Genomic DNA, 7,666 nt, shown 5'->3' with positions numbered 1-7,666 from the left:
TTCTTACCCATCTCTCTTTAAGAAAATAAGCTTAACAGATAGAAGGATTTCTGCAATGGTATCGTTTATGAGGAAAGATTTTTGCAGGAATTCTCTGTGCTCCAATGTAGATGTAAGTACCTGTTGTACATCACTATATTTTTACATCAGCATGTATTTTGTTAATCGGTGTGAATCCAACCTTTATCTGATCTAAATTCAGTTGTAGCAAAATGTATGATTAAAGGCCACAATGTTGATTTTTGTAAGGAAAACTGCCTGGTAGTTTTGCATCCTGAGATGCATGAGTGTACTATCTCATATCAGTGGGTTTGAATACTTTGGTTCTGCAGTGGGTTTTTCAGTGTTTTTTTACTTTGTTGTCCTGTCGTATCCTAGCTCTTACATCATACTCCCTCCGTCCGGATTAAATGTCGCAGAAATGGATAAAACTGGATGTATCTAGAACTGAAATATGCCTAGACCCGTCCATTTATTTCCGGATGGAGGGAATACATGTCAATATGTCATGCCTTTCTATTCTTCAGTACCTATTCCATCTCTGTTGTAGCATGTTTTATAACTGAATCACCATTCTTCTATATAAGGCATGCAAGGGGAAGACGGCTATGTTAGAATCTGAAGGGTTACAAACCAGGTCTTTGCAAAAGATCCAAACGCCAGGAGATAATAAACCAACTCCATTTTTCATAGATACTGCTCCAGCACAGAGAAACCCAACTCCCACTGATAATAAGCAGATTCCAGTGGCCAAAGAACTAGTCCGCTCCAGTCCAGCAAAAGAATGTCAACTCCATTCTAAGAAGCGTGTGCGTATCCTCGCATCATGAAATTTTATAGCATTCTGATCATATTTTCTACATGTTTCTTACCCATATCTCTTTTAGAAAATAAGGTTAAATGATAGAAGACTTCCTCCATTGGGATCGTAGAGGAAAATATCTTGCGGGAATTCTCTGTGCTCCAATGCTGATGTAAGTACCTGTTGTATATCACTATATTTTTACATCAGCATGTATTTTGTTAATCGGCGTGAATCTAACCTTTATCTGATCTAAAATTAGTTGTAGCAAAATGTTAAAGGCGCCAATGTTGATTTTTGTAAGGAAAACTGCCTGGTAGTTTTGCATACTGAGCTGCATGAATGTACTATCTCATATCACGCACATTACTGAATTGTAGTGCTTCTTTGGTTGCCCATTCATTTGTTGTGTCAATGTTGCTTTCGTGCTACCTTACCTGGCTGATGATAGCTGTGCCATATTGTGTTAATTTGGTGTAGGCTAGTTGCCCAAACGTTCGTTGTGTCAATGTTGCTTTCCTATTATCTGACTTGGCCAATGATAGCAATGCTAGTGTGTTAATTTTGTGCAGGCTGCTGAAGATAAGAAGACAAACTCTGAAAACAGCAAGGCAACCCCATTGTTTCTTTCTAGTAAATCTAGGCTAGGTAATATGGCAATAACTCATGATTAATCTGTTTGGCTCCCGTCCTAATTTATGTTATGATGCAGTGGTCGAGACACTCTCCACTATCAATAATACAAGCCTGCCAAAATCGCCATCTGAATCTGTTCAGTATCCTTTGTCTCGAATGCAACGGAATAAATGTATGTTTCTGAACCAATTAATGGCTGAAGAAATGATGGAAATGGTGGATGAATCCGAGGTGCAGAGTTGTGCGACACAACAATTGATCAATGTTTTCAGAGACAGTGTAGCAAAGCAGAAAGAACTTGCCCACATGCTTATGGGCGTCATCTGTGCTGAGGTTGCAGATTGTGATGTTGTAGATGGTTAGGTTCTGCTCATTTATTTGCACTGACAACAATCTTTGATTGCCCAGTGGATGTAATTTCCTGTAATATATGCTGGATGTGCAATGTTATTCCCTGTATGCCGTACCTTTGCTTGATCGGTTTTGGTCCTGTGCATAATTGCTCATCGTAATGGGCTCAAATTATCTAATTTGGCCTAAAGACATGTACGAACTTTAGTGGGCCCATTAAGTTAATGGGCCGTTACTAGGCCAAAAGTTAATGGTCGGCCCTCTTACCTCCCTGGTTGTTAACAGGCCAACAACGAAGCGGGCAACAGGTGGCCCCAATTTATTTCACGGGCCGTTACTAAGTTTGGGCTACATATGGCCCAACTTTACTGTAGGCCTTTAGCAGGCCGAAAGAGACAGCGGGCTTGTACTGGACCATGAAGACCATGGGCCGCTAAGAGGCCGAAAGTCAGGTCGTATTGTAAATGGCCCAACTGTGTTGTGGGCCTTTAGCAGGCCGAAAGGAAACCGGGCTGGTATTGGACCATGAAGGGTATGGGCCGTTAAAAGGCCAAAACTAAGGTCCGACTGCAAATGGCCCAACTCATTTATGGTCCGTTAACAGGCCGAAAGGCGCACAGGGCCGAGAATTGGCCCAACACTTAAATGGGTCGCTAAAAGGCCAAAAATCAGGTCCGACTACAAATGGCCCAACTGATTTATGGGCCGTCAACAGGCTGAAAGTGACACCCGGCCAGAAATTGGCCCAACACATAGATGGGCCGCTAAAAGGCCGAAACTCAGGTCCCACAACAAATGGCCCATCAAATTTATGGGCCGTCAACAGGCTGAAAGACACACCGGGCCGGAAATTAGCCCAACATTTAAATGGGTCGCTAAAAGGCCGAAAGATGTACATCCTGAAAATTGGCCCATCCATTAAATGGGCCGTTAACAGGCCAAAATCTCATCGGGCCGATATTGAGCCCAAATATAAAGCGGTCTGTTAACGGGCTTGAACTGACGATGGGTTGCAATGGTGTCAAATCTTTACGGGCCGTTGACGGGCCGAATTGGCACATCTCTTATGGGCCATGGGCTTAAATGGACCTGACACAAGTAGGCCTTATATGGGCTGGCCTGCTAATTTTTACTAGGCCGACCTTTTCATAGGAATGGGCCTTTGTTGGGCCATGCCACGTGTCGACGTATCATAGGTGCCTTCCGTCCAATGAGTGGATGACATCTGTCCCAACGATGAGCCGACACGTGTTTCCTCCAGCCAATGATGATTTTACACGTGGAAAATCCCCATTGGTCGGGGCTGTTAACGGGTTATCGGATACAAAACCCGACCCAATAGCTTAATGGCGTCCCGTTACGGTGGATGCCACGTGTCGGTCACCCTTGACGAAATCACTTCTGTGACGCGCGATTTATCGTCATGGAAGTGGACACTTTCATGATGATAATTTTGGTAATGTCATGGAACACTTCTACGACAGCACAGGTATGACTATCTTGATTCTGTCATAAAATCGTCATGGATGTACATGCATGACAAAAAACGTGACCTACTGTGACAAACACGTATCATCACGGAAGTGTATTTTTTTGTAGTGTAAGTACTTGTTCAGCTTGAGTGGTAACCATAGAAGCATGTTTACTAGTGAGTTTAAGTTCACCCTTAACTCTAGACATATAATCACTCAAGCGTCCAAGCATATAAGAACTATTTTTCAACTGTCTACTAACATAATCATTGAAACTTGCTTGTCTATTCATAAAGTCATCAAACTCATCTAAGCATTGGCTATGAAACTTAGTAGACCTAATTTCAACGTTATCATATCTATAGAGAGAATTTACCTTCACTACCTGTGTCGGGTTATCAAGATGATGTGTTTCTTCGGCAGGGGGTATATTAAGTCCATGTATCTCTTCAACAGGAGGTAAATTCTTAACGTCTTCAGCTTTAATACCTTTTTCTTTCATTGATTTCTTTGCCTCTTGCATATCTTCAGGACTGAGAAATAGAACACCTCTCTTCTTCGGAATAGGTTTAGGAATAGGCTCAGGAGTTGGCTCAATTGGTTCGGGAATTGTCTCAGGAATTGGCTCAGGAAGAGTCCAATTATTTTCATTTGTCAACATATTATTCAATAACAATTCAGCTTGGTTGACTGTTCTTTCCCTGAAAACACAACCAGCACAACTATCCTAGTAGTCCTTGGAAGCATCGGTTAGTCCATTATAGAAGATATCAAGTATTTCATTTTCTTAAGAGGATGATTAGGCAAAGTATTAAGTAATCGGAGAAGCCTCCCCCAAGCTTGTGGGAGACTCTCTTCTTTGATTTGCACAAAATTATATATTTCCTGCAAGACAGCTTGTTTCTTATGAGCAGGAAAATATTTAGCAGAGAAGTAATAAATCATGTCCTGGGGACAACGCACACAACCAGGATCAAGGGAATTAAACCAAGTTTTAGCATCACCCTTTAATGAGAACGGAAATATCTTAAAAATATAATAATAGTGAGACTTCTCATCATTAGTAAACAGGGTAGCTATATCATTTAACTTGGTAAGATGTGCCACAACAGTTTCAGATTCATTGCCATAAAAAGGATCAGATTCAACTAAAGTAATAATCTCAGGATCAACAGAGAATTCATAATCCTTATCAGTAACACCGATAGGTGAAGTAGCAAAAGCAGGATCAAGTTTCATTCTAGCATTAAGAGATTTCTGCTTCCATGTGGTTAATAACTTCTTAAGATCATATCTACCATTGCAGGCAAAAATAGCTCTAGCAGCTTCTTCATCCATAACATAACCCTCAGGAACGACATGCAATTCATAATTAGGGAGGAGCCTTCATCATCACTATCATCAATGATTTCATTTTCAATAATTTCATTCTCCATGGCTCTAGTAAGTTGTTCATCAATAAATTCACCTAATGGCACAGTAGTATCAAGCATAGAAGTAGTTTCATCATAAGTATCATGCATAGCAGAAGTGGCAGCATCAATAACATGCGACATATCAGAATTCCTAGCAGTAGCAGGTTTAGGTGTCGCAAGTTTACTCATAACAAAAGGAGAATCTAGTGCAGAGCTAGATGGCAGTTCCTTACCTTCCCTTATAGTTGAGGGATAAATTTTAGTTCTTTGATCTTTCAAGTTCTTCATAGTGCTCAGTGGATATAAATCCCAAGTCACTCAAAGAATAGAGCTATGCTCCCCGGCAACGGCGCCAAAAATTAGTCTTGATGACCCACAAGTGTAGGGGATCGCAACAGCTTTTGAGGGTAGAGTATTCAACCCAAATTTATTGATTCAACACAAGGGGAGCCAAAGAATATTCTTAAGTATTAGTGATAACCCACAAGTTTAGGGGATCGCAACAGCTTTCAAGGGTAGAGTATTCAACCCAAATTTATTGATTCTACACAAGGGAGCCAAAGAATATTCTTGAGTATTAGCAGTTGAGTTGTCAATTCAAACACACCTGGATAACTTAGTATCTGCAGCAAGGTATTTAGTAGCAAAGTAGTATGATAGTAATGGTAACAGTGGTAAAGGTAAAGATAGCAAAAGTAATATTTTTGGGGTTTTTTGTAGTGATTGTAACAATAGCAACAGAAAAGTAAATAAGCAAAGCACAATATATGAAAAGCTCGTAGGTAATGGATCAGTGATGGATAATTATGTCGGATGCGATTCCTCATGTAATAGCTATAACATAGGGTGACACAGAACTAGCTCCAATTCATCAATGTAATGTAGGCATGTATTCCGAATATAGTCATACGTGTTTATGGAAAAGAACTTGCATGCCATCTTTTGTCCTTCCCCCCCGTGGCAGCGGGGTCCTAGCGGAAACTAAGGGATATTAATGCCTCCTTTTAATAGAGAACCGGACCAAAGCAATAACACATAGTGAATACATGAACTCCTCAAACTACGGTCATCACCGAGAAGTATCCCGATATTGTCACTTCGGGGTTATCGGATCATAACACATAATAGGTGACTATATACTTGCAAGATAGGATCAAGAACACACATATATTCATGAAAACATAATAGGTTCAGATCAGAAATCATGGCACTCGGGCCCTAGTGACAAGCATTAAGCATAGCAAAGTCATAGCAACATCAATCTCAGAACATAGTGGATACTAGGGATCAAACCCTAACAAAACTAACTTGATTACATGGTAAATCTCATCCAACCCATCACCGTCTAGCAAGCCTACAATGGAATTACTCACGCACGACGGTGAGCATCATGAAATTGGTGATGGAGGATGATTGATGATGATGATGGCGATGAATCCCCCTCTCCGGAGCCCCGAACGGTCTCCAGATCAGCCCTCCCGAGAGAGATTAGGGCTTGGCGGCGGCTCCGTATCAGAAAACGCGATGAAACTTCATCTCTGATTTTTTTTCTCCGTGAGACGGAATATATGGAGTTGGAGTTGAGGTCGGCAGAGCTGCAGGGGGCCCATGAGACAGGGGGCACACCCAGAGGGGGTGGGCGCGCCCCCACCCTCGTGGACAGGGTGTGGGCCCCTGGTCTTCATCTTTTGCTAGCATTTTTTATATTTTCTGAAACTTGTCTCCGAGGATTTTCAGGTCATTCCGAGAACTTTTGTTTTCTACACATGAAACAACATCATGGTAATTCTGCTGAAAACAGATCCGGGTTAGTTCCATTCAAATCATGCAAGTTAGAGTCCAAAATAAGGGCAAAAGTGTTTGGAAAAGTAGATACGTTAGAGACGTATCAACTCCCCAAGCTTAAACCTTTGCTTGTCCTCAAGCAATTCAGTTGATAAACTGAAAGTGATGAAGAAAAACTTTTACAAACTCTGTTTGCTCTTGTTGTTGTAAACATGTAAAGCCATCATTCAAGTTTCAACAAGTATTATGAACTAACCATACTCACAATAACACCTCGGTCTCACAATTACTCATATCAATGGCATAACCAGCTAGCGAGCGATAATAATAAAACTCGGATGACAACACTTTCTCAAAACAATCATAACATGATACAACAAAATGGTATCTTGCTAGCCCTTTCTGAGACCGCAAAACATAAATGCAAAGCACCTTTAAAGACCAAGGACTGACTAAACATTGTAATTCATGGTAAAAGAGATCCAGTCAAGTCATACCCAATATAAACCAATTGTAATGAATGCAAATGACAGTGTGCTCTCCAGCGGGTGCTTTTTAATAAGAAGGTGATGATTCAACATAAAAGTAAATAGATAGGCCCTTCGCAGAGGGAAGCATGGATTTGTAGAGGTCCCAGAGCTCGATTTTAAAATAGAGATTGAATAACATTTTGGGCGGCATACTTTCACTGTCAATGCAACAACTATGAGATGGCTGTATCTTCCATACTACATGCATTATAGGCAGTTCCCACGCAGAATGGTAAAAGTTTATACTCCCCCACCACCAACAAGCATCAATCCATGGCTTGCTCGAAACAACGAGTGCCTCCAACTAACAACAGCCCTGGGGGAGTTTTGTTTAATTATATTGATTTGCTTTGATCTTTTTGGATCATGGGACTGGGCATCCCGGTTACCGGCCCTTTCTCGTGAATGAGGAGCGGAGTCCACTCCTCTTGAGAATAACCCACCTAGCATGGAAGATATAGGCAGCCCTAGTGGAAACATGAGCTGCTCGAGCATACAAAACAGAATTTCATTTGAAGGTTTGGAGTTTGGCACATACAAATTTACTTGGAACGGCAGGTAAATACCGCATATAGGAAGGTATGGTGGACTCATATGGAATAACTTTGGGGTTTAAGGAGTTTGGATGCACAAGCAGTATTCCCGCTTAGTACAGGTGAAGGCTAGCAAAAGACT

The sequence above is a fragment of the Triticum aestivum genome, chromosome 7B (genome assembly GCF_018294505.1).
Source record: "Triticum aestivum cultivar Chinese Spring chromosome 7B, IWGSC CS RefSeq v2.1, whole genome shotgun sequence".
Classification (NCBI taxonomy): domain Eukaryota; kingdom Viridiplantae; phylum Streptophyta; class Magnoliopsida; order Poales; family Poaceae; genus Triticum; species Triticum aestivum.
The sequence above is the reverse complement of the archived record's forward strand: the minus strand, read 5'-3'. Positions refer to the sequence as shown.